General features: G+C 37.6%; 1 long non-coding RNA gene across 2 annotated transcripts in view; it reads right to left on the minus strand.

Moving 5' to 3' along the window:
• LOC122627497 overlaps positions 1–23,330 on the minus strand; it is a 47,336-nt gene extending 24,006 nt beyond the window's left edge. For both annotated transcript variants that reach the window (XR_006326863.1, XR_006326864.1), the window contains exon 1: positions 21,998–23,330. This is a non-coding gene — a long non-coding RNA (uncharacterized LOC122627497). The remainder of the gene's footprint in view (positions 1–21,997) is intronic.
• Positions 23,331–24,351: the final 1,021 nt, after the last annotated feature.

Raw genomic sequence — 24,351 nt, forward strand, 5'->3', positions numbered from 1 at the left:
TTTTTGTTCGCTTGCATTTCGCTTTTGTTGCTTTTTTCTTTATTATTATTATTATTATTATTATTATTATTATTATTATTATTATTATTATTATTAATATCATCGTTATCATCAAATACTACGTAATATTATATCGCTAAGAAGAATATTCATTTTTGTGAAATCTTTAAAATCATTGGAATATATTGGAGAAAATAAAAGAGAGGCTTCTAAGGATATCGAATGGATACGACGATCGATAAAGGAAACTGGGATATCATAGAAGAATATCTTTCTTCTTGTTACTCTACGACCCACATTTTTCTTTGCCGATACGCGGGCTACGTTGGCAACGATCCAGGACGATTAACGCGTAACTCACGATTCGGTAACGTTACTCGATCGTCGTTGCATCGGCCATGAAAGAAATTATCTCGATGGAAAAATGAGATAGAGAGAAAGAGAGGAGAGACAGAGATAAAGAAAAAGACAGATAGAGAAACAGACAGAGAGAGAGAGAGAGAGAGAGAGAGAGAGAGAGAAATAAAGACAGATTCACAACATAAAAGGACATGCCTCTACTCTCGCTATACGATTAGGTTAAAGCCGACGTTCGCTACTCCAAGGCCGTTTGCCAATACGTTTGTCTTAATTCAGTGTATATCGAGATGCCAACCGTTAATGGACCCGAATTTGCTTCCCATTAAGATGAGATACGAGCGTGCGAGATGCTAGCCCGCCAATCCTTCTCCCTTTCCCTTCTCATCCTCCTCATCCTCCTCATCCTCCTCGTCTTCCTCCTCCTTCTCCAGCAACACCACCACCACCACCACCGCCATCTCCGTTAACCCTATCTGAGTCGTTAATTTTAACGATCGTTAGGGCAACAGCGACGCCGACCAATCCGGAAGAGAGACTGCGACGTCTATTAACGATCCGAGTATCCTCGTATCGTCCAGAGGATATATTGATGCGAAACGTCGATGGTCTTGGACATTCGCGAGCTTATTCCAAAGAGGATTCGTCGCGTAGATCGAAGGATTTAACCGGATTACACGGTCGAGTAATTTACAATTTTCATAGGTATGTAGGTTTACCTACCTATCTCCTTGAACAATGTCTATGTTCACGAGAATTGCGATTCATGGGGATCGATAAGATCAATGCTAAAATTGAACGTTATCTCTGGTTTATCTGTCTGTTATATACCTAATGATATAGGATTAATTGACCGAGCGATGTTTAGTACCAGCGTCGCGTCTTGTGTCAGCTCGTAATAGCTCGGTAGGCCGAGGTTAGATCCTTCCCTTATGATAAATACTCTTATCAACGTAATCTTAATGAGTTACGCGAGTAATTATATCCCTCGACTCGTTGTGAATTATTACCGCGTTATACGTATAATGTCATAACGCGTATCCATAAAAAAAAAAAAAGAAAAAGACAAAGAAACAAAGAGAGAAAAAGACAAACGTCACTTTCGAACATCCGTTATCAAACTGAATAATCGTTTGTAGGAATAAATCGATAGAATTTTAATCAACGATACTTTTCACACGATTTACAAATTCTCTTTACGATTCGCTTAATGACGATTACAAATAGTTTCTTTTTTTTTTTCACTTTTCTGTTCTTTTCTTTTCTTTTCCTTTCTTTTCTTTTCTTCTCTTTCCTTTAAAAACAAGGAAAAAGTTTCGCAGAAGGTGAAGGCACGGGCGATTAACTTTCAGCTATGGTTGGACTTGTTAAAGAAACGACCCAGCTCGTTGTTGGCCGTACTGTTCGGTAAAAGGTACCACCACGCCACCTTATTTCCTTTCTTACGATGCCATTCCACATATTTCTTGTCATAAGTTCCTCGTTCTCTAGGTTGAAACGACACGTATATCCCATAAACCAGTTCGTTATCGTCTAATCTACAAGACCGGTAACACGTTCCGCGAGAGATCTTATCTAACGGCGATAATTATTTCCTTAAGAAAGAGCTCTTTTAATTCCTCCTAACTACATTCGACTTTGCCGTGACGTTCAACTCATTCGTGTTAATTTATTCGTAATAATTCCATCGTGTACCTGATATACGTATACGTACAAATGTACGCGTACTAGTAAGTTCGGCTTGTTTTTCCGCTTGCTTGGACTTTTTTCCCTTTCTCCCCCCCCTTTTTTTTTTTTGCTAAAATTCATCAGATAAATAAAAGCGTGCTACTTAAGTTATTTCTATTCTTTTCATCTTCCCTTACTACCCTCCACCACCATAAATTATCATAATTAATTAACCATGAAACTTCTCGCTGGGCGATTTCGACGATTTTTTTTTTTTTACAAAAGACAGAGAGGAGAGAGAGAGAGAGAGAGAGAGAGATCCACTTCCTCCGTGTTTTAACAAAGCTAACAGAATTTTATTCTTCGCTTTTACGAGAGTGACCTTTTAGCCGTTCAAAACCCCAACCACCGATTCCATTTTACATGCAGACCTCGGCCGACGTTGGTACGTGGTTTCGTGCCAAAATATCGGACCTTCCCTGGGAGCTCTCTTGGTACCGACGAAAATCGATTACATACGAACGAACGTCCTGTAGACCGAACATCATTAATGATAGCGTTAGCAAGAGGTGCACAGCAGGAGAGGATGAGAGTGGAACTACCGACAAAGCTAGTAGTCGCGTTAACGACTCTTTGATAGTGAGCGACTCGACAGCTGTTAATGCGCAATTAAAACGGCGCTGATAGACGGAGAAAATTAAAGAGAGAAAGAAAATTGAATATACATACATACATACATACCTGCATATATATATATATATATATATATATATATATATATATATATATAGAGAGAGAGAGAGAAGTGGAAAAATACTCGCGACACAGCTGGTATACCTGCATCGTTAATAGCAACCCGACAGGATATACCATCTAATTATGGTTAATGAAAACGTACAATTATTGGCACGTGCTATCTCTTTCTCCCCTCTCCTACCTCTTTACCAATCTCTCTCGCACACTCTGAGAAATCAAGGAAATACAACGATTCTCTTAATTGATACAAATATTATACCTATTATTTTTTTCATACTTCTATAATGACTTTTGCAATTAGGAGTGCAATTACTTAACACCAAGGATTCCACGATAAAATTATAAGAAACCTTCCAAATGTGTAAAGGAAGTCGTTAAGTCAACGAATTTATGAGAATTGTTTCGATGTTGGAGGTAATACGTATGCGATTTTATTGATAAAGAAATTTTAACACACGTACATACGTATGTACGTATGTACGTACGCACACAACAAGATTTAAATCAAAAATGTTCATCGAGGCGAATGAAATTTAAAGCAAGGAAGGTTTTATCTAGCAAAGAATATTCATCATCGAAAGTTCTTTAACGCTTATCACGTGTTATCATCGTATATGTCGACGATTTATCGCAAGAATTCCCTCTCTCTCTTTCTCTCTCTCTCTCTCTCTCTCTCTATCTTCTTCTCTCTCTCTCTTTTTCTCTTTTTCACGCTTCCTTCCTACTGCATCGTTTCATCCAAGTTTATCTCGATCGACTTGACTCTCTTCTTCGAAGTCTTCTACTCGATTTTGCCTCATTTTTCCAGATTCGACGTTTATCGGCCATCGCCAAGACTATGTTTCTCTGTCGTTCTCTCTCTCTCTCTCTCTCTCTCTCCCTTTCTCTTTCTCTTCTTGAACTCGGCTCGAACATTTAGAGTGATCGACACCTTTTTTCAAAGTGAAACGCGTAAGTACCTACCTACCTATCTACCTACCTACCTACCTACCTACCTTTATCGCTCATCGCGTTACCTTACGAATGATGACTTCGTTTTCTCTTCACGGTTTCTGAACATCGACACGATTTACTTGCAAAAGACTATGACATGAAAATGAAAGAGATCGAGGATCTCTTCGACCTGAATGATCGCGAGTCGATCGTCCCACGTTTCGTGAGTTGGTTTGGCTACGTACCTATATCCATATATTATATATTACACACACACACACACACACACACACACACACACACACACACACACACACACACACACACACACACACACACACACACACCATACATATATACGATATATTTACACATACACACACATATGTAGGTAAATACGTGGGTCGCGACTTTAGCTCGGCGTGCTCAATGACTATATTTACAGACGTGGCTCGCTTAACCGTAGAGACCACTCTTGTTGTGTGTTGTACATATGCGTGGATCGGTTAAGCCGCGCTACGTGGGCGCGACGGACGGTAATTGAAGCCGGACGGCTTTTGCGACACTTCCGCGTTGATTGAAGTCAATAGGCGATCCGATCCCGAGCCACGACCGCAGAAAAGTCTACGTCAATGACATCGCGCGTCCGGACGCGTTCTTTTCCCTACCACCCCCCCCCCTCGTCTCTCTGTTTCTCTCTCTCTCTCTCTTCTTCTATTTCTATTTCTCTATTTATCTATCTATCTATCTATCTATCTATCTATTTATCTATCTATCGTATTTATATTTATTTTCACAATTCTCATAGTAATTAAGGAAAAAAAGAAAAAGAAAAAAATAAATAAATGACTGCCATCAAAATCGATTCCCAATTTAGTCAGATTTTATGCATTTGACCGTGTTGATCCTCGTCTGATAATTAAAACTAATCGGATTTTACGGATAGCTTGAAACCTCGCGTTCATCCAACAACCCGTTACAACTCCCTGTGCAGAACCGCGTTGCCAAACTACGCTTGAATTTTAGCGCAACATGACCGATCATTACTCTCTCGTAATGTTGCGAACGTTCATAAATATTTGATCGAATTCGACAAAAATTCAAGACCATCGAGGATACGTAAAGTCAAAAATGGTCATTATTATTTCAATGGAATTTTGATAAATGCAATATGATACATTCGTGCTTTTTGATCTTTCGCGAAGTATACCGATGAATTTTATTTTCGATAATCGATGAAAGATACACATACGTACTTACGTACGAATATATAAAACGAGCGCATACGTGCCATTACGAGCTTTGAATTTTCTGAATTTTGTTATCTAGGAAAAAAGAAAAAATAAAAACAAAATAAAAAGAAGAAAACAAAAAAAAAAAAAAGGTAATGAAATATAAAACATAACAGAACGAAAGGAAATACCATGCACGGCTGGCTTAATTTTTTTTCCCATCTTTTTTTCTTCCCCATGATTTCTCGTTAATTCAATATGTAGATATAACAGAGTTGCATCGAACGATGTGTGCATCGACCGTAAAATTGTATTACGAGTGCTTCCAAGTGAATTATACTGATTTCAAAAATTTACCTAAGCGTGATCCTGTATTTTCTACGCGCTATAACCAACGCCCATTGTTTTATCATATATTCAAATACGCGGAACACCCGCGATCGTGGAAGTTTTATTGAAATTTTTATAATCGATGGAGAGGAATAAATAAAAAAAAAAAAAAACAATAAATAAAAAAGAAAAAAAAGGGAAAAGCGGGAAAAAATGACAAAAAAAAAAAAAGGAAGAAGAAGAGAAAAGTCTTCGCGAGAACGACAGATAGATGAAACGATGTAATTTATTAATTTTATCAATCGTAATGATCGAATCGAAATAGTCCGACAGGATTTGTTCGCGTTATTGGAAAAGTTGAAAGAAAAACTTTTAACGAAACTGATGACTCGGTTAAGAGGGTAAGAAAAACGGTGAGAAAAGAAGCGTCGAAAGAAAATGATGGTAGAACTCGTCGCGATAAACGAAGAACGATTTCTTAGATTTTGTTAGGAACGAGAAAGAAGGATATATATATATACATACATACATACATACATACGTACACACACACACACACACACACACACACACACACACACATATATAGAAGTAGGAAATAGAAGGACGAGCAGTGGCGAACAAAAGCAAAGGCGTCGAGAAATAAGGACAAATCCAATCTGTGAAACTCGAAAAGAGACGTCGGTCAGCAGGAATGTCTTGGTTGTTCGCAGATCGTCGTCGCATTGTCGTCGCAGCTGTACCATCCCTTTTTCTTTCTTTCTTTCTTTCTTTCTCTTTCTCTTTCTCTGTCACTCTCTCTTTCTCTCTTTTACAATATACTTGGTATATAGTCTGTCGGATAGTCGGTCTACTTCTTCGCGTCCTACTACCCTCGTACTAATCGTAGAGTTCTTTTCATTCGACGATAAGAACAAAAAGACGATAGAAACGGAAAAAAGCAACGACGAGAGCTTGCTTGTGTACACCGAGAAAGAGGATGCTGAATCGCTCGATTGCATCACCAGTTACTTTAAAGAGTAGTAGCAGTGGGTAGTGTAGTAGTATAATAATAGTAGTAGTAGTAGTAGTAGTAGTAGTAGTAGTAGTAGTAGTAGTAGTAGTAGTAGTAGTAGTAGTAGTAGTAGTAGTAGTAGTAGTAGTAGTAGTAGTAGTAGTAGTAGTAGTAGTAGTAGTAGTAGTAGTAGTAGTATTAGTAGTAGTAGTGTAGTAGAGTAGTGTAGTAGACGGACGGTCGTTGACGGTGTGTAACCCGAGCGTTCGGGTCCATCGTAATACCTTTAAATAGAAACGTACACATGCGATAAATTGTTGTCCATTCAGTACTTTATCCCCTTCTCTCCGACCTTCTCTCTCTCTCTCTCTCTCTCTCTCTCTCTCTCTCTCTCTCTCTCTCTCTCTCGTACATACACAATCATCACCAGTACCACCACCAATCACAAGTTTCACGATTCTTTCGCGATTTATTTTTCGCGAGCCAAGCTTCTTCGATAACGGATATCCGGTTTAGAAGTTCGACGAGTTCGCTAGAAGTTTCAAGAGAAGAAGAAGAGAGAAAGAGAAAGAGAGAGAGAGAGATGAAGAGAGAAGGAAAGACCGGAAGAGGGTGGTTGCCAGCTCCTTAAGGCTAGCTGACCGAACAAGGAACCAAAATCGTGAGGAGAGAAAGAGCAAGTACAAAGGAGCCTTTGTTCTCCACGAATCTTGCCCGTTTAATAGCGAGCCCGGTTACAGAGCGGCCTAATGACGACAATAACGATGGTAATTCCTGCGATTATCCTTCAACATCGAGGAGGATGTACTCGATCCAACCACGAACATCTCTCTCTCTCTCTCTCTCTCTCTCTCTCTCTCTCTCTCTCTCTCTCTCTCTCGATCTATCGACGTTTTTCAATCGTCCGTATCATTTCTTTCGTCTCTCTCAACCCTCTTAACGACGATCAATACGATTCAATATTCGTACATTTAAATAATTTTTTTTGTTTCTATCATCATCGAATACACGAAATAAACTAGCACATAAAATATTCTCCTACTATTTTTCTTTTCTCCTTTACTACGTTTCCTCCCTCCTTTCTTTCTTCGTCACCGCCACTCTCTTGCACGAATTTTTGTTCTCACCTTCCTCTACCATCTCTCTTCGCTCCACCATTCCACCATCACGTTTACTCGCGGTTCACGATAACAGGAGCTTTTCATTGGTAAGCCATTGTTTCTGCGCGCGAGTAATCCAGTACGTTCAATTGCAGAGAAAGTTCATGCACGTAATGCGTCACGAGAGATCGTGTCAGTGAGGAAAACAGAATGGGCGCGGCAGCTGTGCAATTTTGTCCACGTCGAGAAAAATACGATATATATACACGTACACACCACATAAATTTATATATATATATATATATATATATATTTTGTATGTGTATATATGTATATGTATATATATATATCGCGGCAAAAACGTCGCTCTTTCGCACCAACGCACTCTCTTCCTACGAATCCATCCGACGGAAAAAGAGAGAGAAAGGGAGAACTACGCTTTAGATTAATTTTTGGGGACTACGAAAGAAACGGCTTTAGTATACGTTCTTCCCGTTTATATCCACGTGCGATGGAAATTAACATAAATGCAATTTATTTGAATTATTGTTAAAAATAACGTTCGTCGTCTTTTTCTCTTTCTGCTAGAATGTAAACATTCGTGAAAATTGCGTAGAGTAATTAGGACTCCGTGATGAAATACGAAGAGAGATAGAGAAAAATAGAGAAAGAAAGAAGACCTTTTCTTTATTATATGTTTATTTTTTTATATTGTTATTATTATTATTATTATTATTATTATTATTAGTCATATTATTATTTTAATATGATAATTACCTACCACGTGTGACTTGCTAATTCAACGAGACATCAGAGAGTTCACGAGATGATAGTTAACGCGACACGCAAAAATGTCACTTTTTGTCGTGTCAGGACAAAGTCGGTGAGAATTTTTCTCATGCAGCACGTTTCTAGTGATGGTGGTGATGTGCGGATGAGAAAACTAAAATATCTTCTTACACGTAGGAAAAGAGTCGTTGTGTTACGTGTGCATCGTACGTACGTATGCGTACGTATGCGTTTTTCAACGACTGTGTATAAATAGTCGAGGAACAAATATTTCGCGCGAGTCAAATATTTAATTTTAGCGTATAGAAACTTTAGAACCGTGACATATTTTTCTTCGGCTAAAATAGAAGAAACGAAAAGTCCTTTTTCCCTTTTATCTATTCTCGTCGAAAACATTTCTATGGTTATGGCTTTCCAAAAAAAAAAAAAAAAAGAAAAAAGTTTTTAACGAGTTCGAGAGGACAATAATTTTTGTCTTTTAACGACGAATCCAAAATTTCATAGACGTTCGAGTAAATATAGTAGAGAGGATGAACAATTGGAAAAATAAAATTTATAAGATCATAACGTATATATATATATATGGTTTATTAAAAGCGTCTGACTGGAACGAAGTCGAACGATTCGAAGACACGATAAAATTTCGACGAGTATATACCACCGATCGTACGATTATCATCGATCTTCGAGAGGTATGAATCGAATAAATCGAATAAACTACCAGGCAATATTAACGTACTTACATATATCAACGTAATCCACTCTGATACACGTACTTAACGTGCTACCCATTTATCGATAAAACATATACATATATATACGTATATATATATTTTTTTCTTTTTCCTTTTCCTCCTTTAATTCGTCCAACGACACGTTAATGAGCATCGATAAAACGATAGCGTTACAACGAGCAGAAATACCTGTGCGAACGATCGAGCAATGGAGAAGCAGCCATTCTCGAGTGACGACAGGCGCGTACGTAACACGCGTATAAATTATACGTGCTTGCTGAATGGATCGATTTTCCACTTGTTCGAGTAATTAGCCGTTCCGAGATCGCACGGATAGCGTATCGCGTGCCTCCGATTTGTTTCTTCCTATTCGAGCGACGGACTCGTGGAACACGAGTCTCATTAAAATGCGAACTCACCGAAAGCGCGAGTCGTTAATATCTCTGGCAAACCAGTCCGCTCTATATCCATCTTTTTCCTCATTCGAGAACACTGATAATACTTATTATCATTCATAAAGGTTGAATCGTTTTGATAATAATGGGGGAAAAAAAGACAGAGAGAGAGAGAGAGAGAGAGAGAGAGAGAGAGAGAGAGAGAGAGAGAGAGAAAGAGAAGAAAAAAAAAAAACAATTTCACGATTGAAACGACCGCCATGAAGTTTAAGTAGACACGGATATCTAATACGTTCGCACGAAAATGGCTAACTAAGCACTTCGCCGCAACTGTTTCCTATAATTTTGATCCCCTTTCCCAGTAGGGAGCTGCTACTCGATCCTTTGGAATACGGCTTAGTCGATCGTTAGTTCGACGAGTAATCTCCTCGACGGCTGACTTAACTCTGGGATAAATCGAAGTTTTATTATTACGAAGGCATGTATCCTCCACCCCCTATCCTATCCTACCCTACTGTAGCCTACTCTTCTACCCTGTCTTCGTCGTATCGTATAACGTCAACTTTTCCACGTGTCCAATCATTTTTATCGAAAGGTAATAGATTATATATATATATATATATAATGGACGATAGACGAAGAACTTCGTGTTCGTTGAAACGTGAAATTAATCGTACTTTATGTACGTACCGATCGGTTAAACGCCGATGAAAAGTCATCTTGCGTGGGTGAACGAGACGAACCGCGAAAGTTCAAGGAGAACGGGTGACTCGTAACGCGTTTAATTTTTTTTTTTTTTTTTTTTTTTTTCTTTAAGAATTAAAAATAGAAAATGTGATTTTTTTCTTCGTATTTGTTACACGTAAATACATATTGTACCTATATACGTAAAATCGATAACACGTCGTTGTAACAAATACATACATAAATGAAAAATATATTGACTTTTAGAGAGAGAGAGGGAGAGAGAGAGAGAAAGAGAGAAACACGATAGACACACGTAGTTACTTACTTATATATCTTATTCTAATAACGAACGTATGCGCAAACGTTCGAATACGTGGCAAGCGTTAAGCGGAATTGGAAATAACTTAGTACCAGATCGATCTTCTCTCGCGTAAACGCATCACGCGTTAGATTCGTAACGGGAAGCGTTAGAGTTATATTACCGACAAACTGGTATTTTGCCTTAAGCGCGAACGACGACAACCGATTAAGTTTGCAAATTACGCTCGCTCGTGAACACAATCGATCGCAGCTGCCGATTACCGAAAATGTAATTAAATTACACAATGGGGGGATGATTTACAAGGCAGGCCGTACGGCTTTCCTGCAATTCTCGATTCTCTCATACCGACCTCCGCATGATGAATTTCAATGCAAATGAATAGACGGAGAGTTTTTATAATTCTGCAAATAGGAAAAATAACGAATAAAAAAAAAGAAAAGAAGTAGTAGTAGTAGTAGTAGTAGTAGTAGTAGTAGTAGTAGTAGTAGTAGTAGTAGTAGTAGTAGTAGTAGTAGTAGCAGTAATAATAATAATAATAATAAAAATACACGCCAACGATCCAGGAAATACAAAGAATGTGAAAACAACAGAGGGTGAATATAATACCATTGATAATATCTGTAACAGGGATCATCTCCCTTAACAGCTTTAAAAAAAAAAAATAAATAAAAGGAAAAAGAAAAAAACATCTCAAAACATTAAACCACAAATCCGCATACATATGAGGAAGTTCAGAGGGCGGTTATATTAAAAACGTGCACCATAGTGAGAACATTTTCGAATATAGAAGAGGAATATTAGACTTGCCGGAGGCTCGTCTAATCAACCCAATATCTCAATACATAAGAGACAAAAAATAATGATAATAATAATAATAATAATAATAATAATAATAATAATAATAATAATAATAATAATTTTCTCGTCGACCGAATTATAAAAACGTAGAAAACTTAGATATAAAAACGACGTATCCTACAACGAATTCAACAAGTAATATAGCCGAAAACAAATGTTAGGATAGGAATGTAATTTTTTCTTGTTTTTTTTTTTTTTTTAATCTTTCTTCTTTTTCTCTGTCTCTCTTTTTTTGTTCCTCGTCCGAAGTAAACTCGGCCATGGTGCATTGCTCTCGGTCGGCCTAGTTAAATCCAGAAAGTCAATGTTGCAGATCGACGAAGCGGCATCCCGTGTGCTTGGTACATACACGTTCCAACTATAAATAGTCCGTGGATACGCGTCGGTACGTTTCACTGGAGTCTCTCAGCCACGGTAGGCAAACTAGTAGTCACTAGGGGCTGAGCTTAAGTCTATGAAGGAAGAGAAGAAATTCTAGTCTATCTTTGTCTCTTTGTCTCTCTCTCTCTCTCTCTCTCTCTCTCTCTCTCTCTCTCTCTCTCTCTCTCTCTCTCTCTCTCTTTCTCCATGGAAAATTTCTGAAGAGCTACAAAAGAGTATTAAAAAAAAAACGAGAGAAAGAGAGAGGAAGATAGAAAGATAGAAAGAGAGAAAGAAAGAAATTGTTCGAGACTGTCGAGGGATTCTTTTGATTTTACCTTCGGAGGGCAGGCAAACCATTGTGAGGGCCAACGACCTACTACGAACACACATACACAAACGGAAAAAGAGAAGGGCACATTACTGCTTACAGCAATCGAGTTATCCCAGGGCAGGTAGTCGATGCACGCCAGGTATGCGTGCTGCTATCTTCTCTCTCTCTCTCTCTCTCTCTCTCTCTCTCTCTCTCTCTCTCTCCCTTTTTTCTTTTTCCCGCCCTCCTTCTATATCCGTCCCTCTTTCACTCCTCTGCTTTGGAACGCGTTGGCTCATGGATACCGCACTCTTCCCTCTCTCATCATTTCTCTCTCTCTCTTTCTGTTTCTTTCTTCCCTTCTTCTCTCTTCGTTCGTTCTTCTTTTTCCGATTTGCTGGACCGAACCCGGGGAACTCGTTTACTTCCCGATCGAGGTGATCGTACCGTCCTGCTTGTGACGTTATTCCTGCTAGGTCAAATCGAAGCAGAAGCGGCGGGACCACAATCGAATCGTGCCATGGAAAGAGACCGAGACTTCTGAACCCTGAAGTTGGCTTTTATATTATTCGGATATCGCGATCGAGATACGTACATATCTACGTATATATAATATATATATATATATATATATATATATATATATTCCTTTTTTCACATGAAAACTAGAACTATAATAAAATCGATCGTGCGCTCGAGAATCTATTTCTACAAAGTATCAAGACATTTTATAAAGAGCCAAACGATAAGGAGATATTTCATTTTCTGTCGATACAAAAGGAAGAAGAAAAATGTCGTAGCTTAGGAGAGAACGGCGAGCGTGCGAGCGAGTTGAAAAGGTCACCGCGCTAATGAGCATAACGAAGGCTCATTTTTCTCGAACAACGAGAAGAAACGGAACGAAACGAAACGAAACGATACGACACGACACAACATTGCTATCATCGAATTTCTTTAAAATGGTAAAAGGAAAGGAGGCCAGAAGGCCGACTCGTACGTATGTTCGGTGCGCGAAGCCATCGAGCAAACTAGGTTTGTCATTTGCGATAGCGTCTTAGCCGATAAACGAGCTGCATTGTCAACGACGATCGTGAGGATGCTATACGAGAGTATTACCGGCAGTCTGCCAGAGGCATTATTCCTAGCTGCCTCGTCCTTTTAACGCGGAATGCATTAGAATACGCTTAATTATCATGCACGAAGCTCGTTGCAGATAAACGCACACTCTCTATATCTATAAAGCTTGTGGCTTCTATTTGTGTGTATATATATATGTATGTATGTATATATATGCATATGTGTATGTGTGCGTTTGTGTGTATTGGGGGTAGGTGGATAGTTGTGGGTGTGTATACACGAACGAACTGCACGATACCGTGTCGACGTCGAGTCGATCGATGATCGAGCGAATCGCCATATGCAAATCCTGCCGGATGGATCCTGTCCCCTCGCGGTGCCAATTAACTAGTCGTACGACGTGTTAATCAAGACCAATAGAGCATAACGATATGTTATCTTTTCTTATCGATTCGGATGAGCTCAAGTTCGATCGGTAGATCAAAATTTTTTGATAACTTTGTACTATTTCATAAAATATATAGAATGTATATATCGTTTTCTTTTTATTTTATATAACTTTTTAATAAGATATATAAACATATGTTTAATAAAATAGATATATTTAATAAAATGTGAAAGAAGAAGAAGAAAGAAAAATTCTGTATTCAAGTATCAAAGCGACAGACGAAATAATGAGTTTCACTATTTTTGCCCTGTTATCGCAAATATTAAAAGACATTCTCGTCCATGCGACACGAACTATAAACTACGACAAATTGCAAGCGCAAAGTCACCACGTAACTCGAACGATATATAAAGTTTCAAAGCCGTTTTTCTCTCGAAAACCTCGTCCTCCCGTCCATGAGAAGTTACTGCTCCCTACTCAATTTCCGTAAGATCGCGATCTCAAGACGAAGGTATGGGTGTTTAATAGCAACGTGAAACATCCTTTCGATGGTTCGTCATTAGCAAAAAAAAAAAAATAAATAAATAAATAAATAAATAAATAAATAAATAAAAAAGAAAAAAGAAAAAAGAACAAATAAAGAAAAAGAAAGAAAAGAAGATAATAGATAATAAATAATAAAGATCTAATTTGTGCACAATTTGTTGCGGCTATATTACAACTAGTTACGATTATTAACGACTAAAGTATCACGAATGATGATAATAATGTGAACCTCTTGGGATATAATAAACCGCATTAAACTTAACGTGTAAAAGAACGATCGAAAACCGTGAGGAGTCCGTTGCGTCACCGATACAGGCGTGAAAAAGAAAAAGAAAAGAAAAAGGAGAGAAAGAAATGAAAAAGAAAAAGAAAACGAGATACGGTATCCAACGATTATGGCTGTAGGAACATACGCGCCTCCCTTGCTCCTTTTATCCGCCTAGTCTCCTTTTAAAGGCTACATCTGCAGCACAAACGATGCATTATTATCGTCAACCCGCACCCACCGTATGCGTTTTAATACCTTTTATAGCATCGACTCGACGAGGATGATGGAAATTACGGTGCGAGTTAGAGCACGAAATAGGCCGGTTAAAGGCCTCTCTCTCTTTCTCTCTCTCTCTCTCTTTTTTCTCTCTCTACTTGTATTTTACTCGAGGACACGTAAATTCGTGATAATATCGCTAACCTAAACTTAAGGGAAACACACAATTCTCGGGATTAACGTTAACACTTAGATCAAATCGTTCGTGTAATTCCAAGAAATACCAAGTTTATAAAATATAGATAGGTAAATCGCTTTACTCATCGACTAAAGCTACCTTTTCCTAAAGGCACTAAGGTGAATTTATCGGGCAACCATCAACCTCATTCCCTCCCCCCTCTCTCTTTTTGCCTGATTTCATGAAAGTGTCACGAGATAAACGTTATGAGAGAGAATGGCACAAAGACAAAGGAATTTCAGGAAGTCGGTCGCTGCATGGCTCGCCGATGGCACGCAAAGTCACGTCGAAGATTCTCTTGCGGATCCTCTCTCTCTCTCTCGCTCCCTCCATCTCTCTCTTTCTATGTTCCTCTAACAACCATAGTTACTCCTTTCATAAAGCACGTCCTACTTGGATGCATCGATAACAAGATTCGAACGAGTTTCGTAATAATAAACTCACATAATAAGATCGACGTTCGACGATCAAACTTATCCAGCAATTCTTTATCTATTAGGACCTAACAACTGTTTAAAAATTTTTCTATCGTTAGAAAATATATAATGTTATATAACATCTTTTTTATTAACTCGATCTAAGTCTTCGTATCAATTCGACGCGCCATGATCGACTCCTCGGCGAAATATATTCGTTATCCGGCTAATGAAAGCAGTCAATATCTTATGTAATGCAATCGATATTGCAATCACGTTATCGGTAATTATTAGACGTAAATAATTGGAGAGATGCAAGCACAAATGGAAGCTGGTAAGACGACACGCGTTGACCCCGATCCGACATTACGTTGTTGAGCACGATAATGACACGATCGGAATCTTCCTATCGGTACTTATACTTACGCCAAAGTCTATCGCGAGTCGGGAAATACTAGTTTCTATAAATATATTTTCTATTTTCTTACAATATATATATATATATATATATATATATATATATATATCGAGGGAAAGTAAGTATTTATTTAAATCGCGAACAGAAGAGAGTCATAAGGAAGAAGTGGGAGAAGAAGAGTCATTCGACATTCCGTGTGGTTTAACGAGCTAAGAATAGCTCTAAAATAGTCCTTAATCAAATTTATTTTCTCTCTCTCCCTCTCTCTCTCTCTCTCTCTCTGTCTCTCTTTAAAATTTTGCTCGTTTCCTTCCCTATGATTAGGGAGAACTCCTAACCTTTCACAAATTTGCAAATCGTCTTATAACGATACATAAATTTTTTCTTCTTTTTCAAACTTCTCCCTAGTTAACGCAACTTCTCCTCTCGCTTTCTCTTACGCCTTCTCGAAGAAGAATAAGAAGAATAAGAAGAAGTAGAAGAAATAGTAATGGTAATAGTAGTAGCATTTCGCAGATGTAGAAAATTTTTCCAACATCTCCACAATGGTGGATTCCAAGAAGGACTTCTTATACGACGTTACATTAAAGGAGAAAGCGTAGTTTTAAAGGCGATCTCACCAATGGTAAAGACGTTTTCAACACTCTCTCTCTCTCTCTCTCTCTCTATCTATCTATATCTCTTTCTTTCTCTTTCTCTACGAAGCTACCAAAAAGCGACAACGGGGATCGACTTTGGATTAACTTCACCATGGCCAATTAAATCGACAGTGGCTTCCCAGTCCCTCAGTCGCACGAGAGAAAGAGAAAGAGAAAGAGAAAGAAAAAGAGAGAAAGAGAGAGAGAGAGAGAGAGAGAGAAAAAGAAAGAGAAAGAGAGAGAATACTATCAACGACCTTTTCCTCTTCCTTTTATCGCCTCGTTTCCCCGCCGTTTATTCTCCTCGTTTCGACGGATAAAGACTTTTCCTATGTCCTACCGAAAACAAGACGATTATTAGATAAACGAATGTACGAGATGGAATCGGTCGTTCATCTAGAAGATAGATTAGATTAGATTAGATTAGATTAGATTTATTCTAACTAGTAATGTTTCTTAGTAATCTTAATAACGAATACATATGTACAACCTGGCTAAATAAGTACACGTAAGACGTAACACATGTCGTATCTTACGAAACACCTTACGAACTTGCGAAGGTCATCGACTTAAAAATTAAAAACTAATCCAATAATAACGTTCCAAATTTTTCGATTAATTCTTATATCAAGAGTAAAATGTTTCGAATGAAATGAATCGAATGATGGGGGCGGGGAGGGAATAGAGGAAAGAGGAAGGAGTTGGAAGGTCCAACTAGTGTAATTTACGAGTACCTTTACTTAGAAAGTAATCGTACGCGAAGATCCTCGTTAGAGTGCGATAATTAGATTGCGGCTTGACCATCTTGGAATACGAGTTGCGACGAATAAGGCAAACGACTGGCGCCTTTTTGTAACACCGTTGTAGAACACTTATTTACATACGAGTCAACGTTTGCTTTACGAGCCATAAAAGAAGCTTCGGGAGACACCTTTGAGCTGCTTTCATCGTCGTCTTTGCGTTTTAGTCGACCGACGAAACTTTTTTGGATGGTTGCTTTATATCATGGAACTTGTTAACTTACGTATTATAATTGATATTGCATTGTTATCGATAAAAATTTTTAATAATTGATATTTCTCTCTCTCTCTCTCTCTCTCTCTCTCTCTCTCTCTCTCTCTCTCTCTCTCTTTCTATCTCTCTTATATTTTTGCTTTTATTCTCGCTTTTTATTTTCTTCTTTTAAATACCGTCCAACCATAGAAGGAATTTTTTTATTCGTTCACGTCACGCGTACCTCGACACTCGTTAGGTAAACCACAAGATGAAAGGTAATGAAATTTATATCAATGAGAACATAGGATTATCGCATGATCGTTTAATAAACACATAGGAATATTCATAAACGCATAAGGGAAAAGCTTAATCATTTCGATTACGAGTTTCTTCGTGAGGAGAACGATTAACTAAGAGTTCTCTCGCGTTGATGACTTAACGTTTATGAACGAGATTCACGCATGGTGGTATTATATATATATATATACGTTATCTTGTCGAACATTCGAACTTCTCTCTCTTTCTCTCTCTCTCTCCATATATATATATATATATATATATATATATATATATATATATATATGCTCGTTTATAGAAAGAAAGAAAGAAAAAAACAAAGAAGACGCAGAATGAAAATAAAATCGCTCGTTACGCGATTCTCCCGCGCATATAAGAGCGACCAACAAGCAAACCGTTTCTACGTTGGTGCGAGTAAGTATATACCTACATACATAAGTACCTTTATTTATGACCCTTGCACAGACTTGTTCAAAGAGTACGCTTGCCCGTAACGATTTTTTATCTTTAACTTTCAGCGTTATCCCGTTCTCGGTTTATGCATTTATAATATTAAAATCGGAAGGAAATGAAATAAAGAAGGTTTGTTTCTCTCTTCTAATCTTCTTAATCGTACGAAAGAAAGATTCGCGATCGATTAAAAAATGAAGTAATAGAAATCTCTCTCTCTCTCTCTCTTTCTCTTTCTTTTTCTTTATGATTTATTTCTTATAACTAGAGAATTCTCATTCGTAACGTACTTTGCTTTTTAGACGGTGGACCACCTTCCTTCGCGTCTACTACGATCTAATTAAACGTCACCGCGGGAACTGTCGTTATAGACGACAATCGAGGAAATCCAATTTAACCCCGTTAACGAAGCATCGGTTCGAATCAGCCAACGAATCGGCACGAATCTGTTCGTGACTACTACCGTACCAATCGTTCTCGTCTTCTTCTTCTTCTCCTTTTCTTCTTCTTCTATCCCCGTGGAATACAAAAGTTCTTCAGACATCATTGAACGCAATCAAAATAGAACTTCTTTGTTCGAAGATATGTATAAGTATTTTAATTATCAAACGAGAATTCTCGTTTAAAACTTTGTCGGAAATTATTCGTATCTTATAATCGCAATTAATAATAGTTAAATTAAACGACAAGATATATATATATATATATCAAATAATATTACGTTTCTTAGAAGATAACGAGTAATACTAGAATATCCGGTAGGTCGATTAAAGGACGAGCACAAAGCAATTGTCTCGTGAGTAACAAACGATGATAACTGCTCGCGCGTATACTCATCGTCATCCGTTTGGCTTCGTCAGCATTCGAGGATGATCAAGAACGAACGATCGACCGGTTCCATTTTCTCTTTTCCTCTCCCCGTCTCTTACCGTTTGGTATTACGGTCTTACGAGTTTTTCCTTAGCTACTTCTTCTTCTTCTTCTTCTTCTTCTTCTTCTTCCTCCTCCGCGAAACTTGAAGGAAGAAGAAGAAGAAATCGCGGATGCTCGGCACGACTTTTCCAACTTGGCTTCGAACTCGTTCGGAAGTCAAGAAACGATCGAGGAAATAATTAATTCGCGCGGCTCGGATCGTTCGTTCTTTATCTCTCTCTCTCTCTCTCTCTCTCTCTCTCACTCTCTCTCTTTTTCTTTCTTTAGTACGACATGAGAAACTTATTGTTAAATTAAAATGATACACGTTTATTATTAGAGAAAGAAAAAAATAAATAAATAAGAAATTAAATAAAATAAATAATAAAGTTTAGCTTTTGGTAAGAAGACGAATCTTCGGCAGAAATTTATTGTTCAAATAAAATAATACGTCGGTTATTGTGTGTGTGTGTGTGTGTGTGTGTGTGTGTATTTAAACGATGTCAATTCTCGGTTTTTTTATTTTTGTCTGTTTTTTATTTATTTATTAATTAATTTAACTTTTTTTTTTACCGGGAAACGAATTTTTTTTCGTTAGAAATTTATTGTCAAACTGGAATAATATGTTTGCTATTAAGGAAAAAAAAAAAAAATAATAATAATAATAAAGGATCGATTGTCGGTGTTGTTTTTTCTTTCTTCTTTTATTTTTATAGGAAAACGAATTTTTTCATCGGAAATTTATCGTTAAACTAAAACAATACATCTGTTACTAAAAAATAAATAAATAAATAAATAAAAACAATAAAAAAAAAAAAACAGTATCAATTCTTTTTCCTTTTTCTTTTTACGGGGAAACGAATTTCCTTCGTCGAAAATTTATTGCCAAATTGAAATAATGCGTCTGTTTTTAGGGAAAAATAAAAAACAAAATAAATAAATAAATAAATAAACGATAACAATTGTTTTTTCTCTTTTCGTAGGAAAATTTAAAAAATTTATTGCTAAACTGAAATAATATATTTATTATAAGAAAAAGAGAGAAAATATATATATATATATATATACACACAAACGATATCAATAGTCATTTCTTTATCACTCCCTCTTTTATTTACAACAAGGAAACAAATTTCCTTCGCTAAAAATTTCTTGTCAAACTGAAACAATAATCCGTTATTAAAACAATTAATAAATAAAAAATAAATGACAGTTATCTTTTTTTTTCTTTCTTAGTTTCTTTTTTTTTTTTTTCATGCTAGGAAAACAAATCATCATTCTGTTTCCTATTACATGAAATTCTGAACTACGAACGCGGTTTCCCTTTAGAAAATTCTCTAGAAAAAGAGAGAAAGAGAAATAGAGAGAGCAAGAAAGAAAGAAAAAAAGAAAGAAAGAAAGAAAGAAAGAAAGAAAGAAGAGGATAAAAGCGCGCGCGGAACGGAACATCGTCGTCCGTCTCGCGTTTTAGTATCGACCGGCTTGCTTTTGCGCGTTGTAAAATTACTCTTCCTGGATCGAGCCCTTCTCCGTGAAGCCTTCTCCGTCACGTCATTCTATGGGACACGTAGGATTACGTTACGTCCGCAACGTTACAAGTGTATCTTTCCGCATAATGTTTTTTTCTTCTTCTTCTTCTTCTTCTTCTTCTTCAAGAGAAAGAAAGAGAAAGAAGGAGATGGAGAAAAAGAGGGAGAGAGATAACGATCAAGTTTCTTTTAAAAAATTTCGTTTAATCGTACACTATCAAAAGTTTAATTAATATTACTCGGATTAAGACAGCTCGTTTAATCTGATGCTGTTCTTGTTGTTGTTGTTGTTATTATTATTATTATTATTATTATTATTATTATTATTATTATTATTATTATTATTATTACTCTTGAGTGCTTATATTATAAAAACTAAAAGAAGTAATAAAAGAACGGAGTGAATAAAAGTATTAATAAAAGGGAACTTGCTCGGAAAAGGGATCTCTTTTTCGTTCTTTACTTTACTTTTTTCTTTTTCTAATTCTTTGTTACTTCTTTTAATACTTTTTTCTTTCTTTTTTTCTTTCGTTTTAACATCACGTTAAAAATAATGTCGTATGGGATATTAATCAAACGATAGGATCGATCGAGAATAAAATTTCAAAGTGTTATTGAACGAGATTGTTTGTATATATATATATTAAAAACAATATATTAAAAAAAAAAAATAGAAAAAAAAATAGAAAAAATACTAGAACACAGCAGAGCTTAATCCCCTCTTTTGTCTTTCTCATTTCAGCAACGTGTCCGCGAAACAGGATTCTCCTCTGTTGCACGCTTAATTAGGATGAACGAACTTTTTAATCAAGATAGAAAAGGGATTCCAACGAAAACGTCCTAAGGCGTTTACGTGTTAAAAGAAAAAAAAAAAAGAAAGAAAGAAAGAAAGAAAACGAAAAGAAGGAAAGAAAAAAAGAAGGAAATAAGAAAAGAGAAAAATAAAACGGAAAGCAAAAAAAAAAAAAAAGGAAAAAAGATAGGAGAAAAGAAATGATAATAGGATAGAAAACGAGTTGGATGATATTACGTAACGTAAAAATGTAACATTTCGTGTAATCAGAAGAAATATATGATAGATATAGAAAAATATGAAAGAAATATAGTTGGAAGAATATCTTGTTAGGAAAAATTAACGACGAGATATATATATATATATATATACAGTGAAAATGATGTTTACGATGGTCCGATCGGTGAGATACGTACGTATATCGCAGATAAAATCGACGACGAGATAAAAGCATCGTGATGTTTGTTTACCTTCTAACACGAAGCGCATGGCCGTACTCACGATACGATACGCGCGATACATAAGTACAACGAGATACAAAACACGACGTATAACGTAGGCATTGATTGGTCTCGTGGTTCGTTGTTGATTATGCGTAGAAAAGAAAAACAAAAAGAAAATAAATAAATAAATAAATAAATAAATGAAGGAAAAAAAAGAAATAATGGAACGAAGATACCTGCACCCTCGAGCAGCCAATCACCCACCCACTTACCCGACTCTCATTTCGCTCCGTGCCGTAAATATATCTAAGTACTTGCTTACGCATTACGTCTAATTGAAAAGTAGAAAAAAGAAAGAAAAAAAAAGAAGAAAAAGAAAAAAGAGAGAGAGAGAGAGAGAGAGAGAAGAGGGTGTGGTTGACAAGAACAAGAAAAAGAGAAAAAAATAAAGAAGGAAAGGAAAATAATGTTATAGTCGAAAAAATAAAATATAAATGCAAAGATATAAATACAAGAAAAAAAAAAAAAAAGGAAACGAACTTACCGTACAAAGACAGCTCGTTTGGAAATAAAGAGAGACACGACGAGGAGGACGTCAGTAGGACGTCGAATGGTCGATCGGTCGGTCGGTGATACGTCGTCGTGCACACGAACGAGTTCTTTTAAAAAGTTCCTCTTCTACTATCCGGACATCAGAGATTTACCGTTCCAACGACGAACGACAAGGAAGGAGGTACTGGATGTGGATGTGAATGTGGATGTAGAGGAGGAAGGACGATCACAGTCGATTTTCGTGACTTTCTTCTCTCTTTCCCTCTCTTTCTTTCTTTATTTATTTATTTATCTCTTCTTCTTTTCGAATCTTTTATTTCCTCTTCGATCACTTCCAACAACACAACGCACTCTCTCTCTTTCTTTTTGTTTCGCGCTTGCTTGCTTTCTCTCTCTCTCTCTCTCTCTTTCAATTTGTCTTCCTTACTTCTTACTGTCTACTCTTCGAGACTTTCATCCACGCGATTCGACGCGACTGTCACTCATCTCTCTTTCTCCTTTATATATTTTCTTTCTTTGACACTACGAGACGATGAGACTACGAGGAGAACACACGCGCGAGAAGGATAAACGACAACGACGATGACGGCGACGACGACGACGACGTACACCAACTCGAGCAAGAAGACAACGATTGGCTGGAACGCACGCAGAAGGAGCACGTGTCGCTTCGTAAAGGGAGATGGACGATCATCTAACCTATTCGACGTAAGTACGAATTAATCGAATTTACGACGATCTACGAAGGATGATGTACCTTCTATCGAGTGTTTCAATTTTGAGGTTATGTTCGAGCATCTGGCGTCCGTTCTGGCTCACGTCGACTCGCGATCGCCTATGCTCCCTCCTTTTCCTTCTCTCGCTCTGTCTCTCTATCTCTTTCTCTCTCCCTCTCCCCCTCTCTTTCTCTCTCTCTCTCTCTCTCTCTCTCTCTCTCTCTCTGCTTTGTGCTTATCTCGAACGATAGAACGAAAAGCAAAGGTCTCGTATCCTACGAGAAAAGACGTACGACTGAATAGGACGAAACCAAAGGAATGCGTTTTGTTGAATGCAACGAGTTTCCGTGCTGCTGCTGCTGCTACGTGTCTCGTCTATCTAGCTCTTTCTTTCTCTCCGTCTCCGTGTCTCCGTCTCTCTTTACCACGGGAGAACCGGCGAAAAACTGCGAGAAAATCCAGCCATGCTAGCTGCGCGACCGGCGTCGGACTGCCGCGTACGACGGAGCGGGGATATTCGATGCCACTCGAGTGGCATCGTCCGTTTCTATGTGTTGGTGCAACTCTCCCCACTCTTTCGTTTTGTCGTACCTACTACACCACTACTACTACTACACTACACTGTACTACTACTACACTACACTACTACTACTACTACTACTACTAACGTCGAGTAAAACGTCGACGACTACCACCACCTACTACTACTACTACTACACTACTACACTACTACTATTACTATTACTACTACCACACTACTACACACACGACGACGACGACGACGGTGGCAGCGGTGGCGGCAACGACGACGAAGCGACGCTCCCCTCTCGCGTCGCGCACGACGCACAACATGTCCGTTCGATCCCCCACCACTTCGACTGCAACCCGAGAATACCCGACGATGCTCGTGGCTGCTGACGAAGTCATCCGAATGGGTATAGAGGTAACTACGTTAGAGGAAGCGAGACGAATCTACGACGGATTTGGCGCATGCGTTTTATCTTCTTTTCGCGGCACGCGGTCGCGCCCAAACGCATTACTTCGCGAGCTTCGTATTGATGTAGTATACTATTCGCACACGAGACGCGAGAGAACTAACCGATCTCGCCGGTTAAAAGATACAAGCTTAAGATTCGCTCGCTTAAACCAACTCGTTCCTTTCGTTTTTCTTTCTTTTTCTTCTCTTTTTCTTTCTATTTTACTTTTTCTTGTTTTTTTTTCTTTTTTCTTTTTTTTGTTCTCTTTTCTCGTCCGACCCTCGCGAATATTTTTCTTATCTTCCTCTTTATAGGGTAGCTTTTCGTTTGTCAAATTCGTGCATACGAATATGCAATAACATGATTGTACGAATCTCGTTCGTAGGATGACACAGCGATATAAAATTCGTTTCCAGGGAATAATAACGATCCCGATTCTCCTAACTACCGACCATGTTATATCCTCGTAAATCCATCTGATTATTTCGTAGAGATCAATTGGAAGCTATTTAGATTACGATAGGCTTCGCTTCGTCGTAGCGTGAAATACGAATATGTATGCTCCTTTATCGTCATTATCGGCGTTATCAATATTATTGTTATTATTATTATTATCATTATTATTGTTACTATTGTTATTATTGTTATTGTTG

The sequence above is a fragment of the Vespula pensylvanica genome, chromosome 3, assembly GCF_014466175.1.
Source record: "Vespula pensylvanica isolate Volc-1 chromosome 3, ASM1446617v1, whole genome shotgun sequence".
Taxonomy (NCBI): domain Eukaryota; kingdom Metazoa; phylum Arthropoda; class Insecta; order Hymenoptera; family Vespidae; genus Vespula; species Vespula pensylvanica.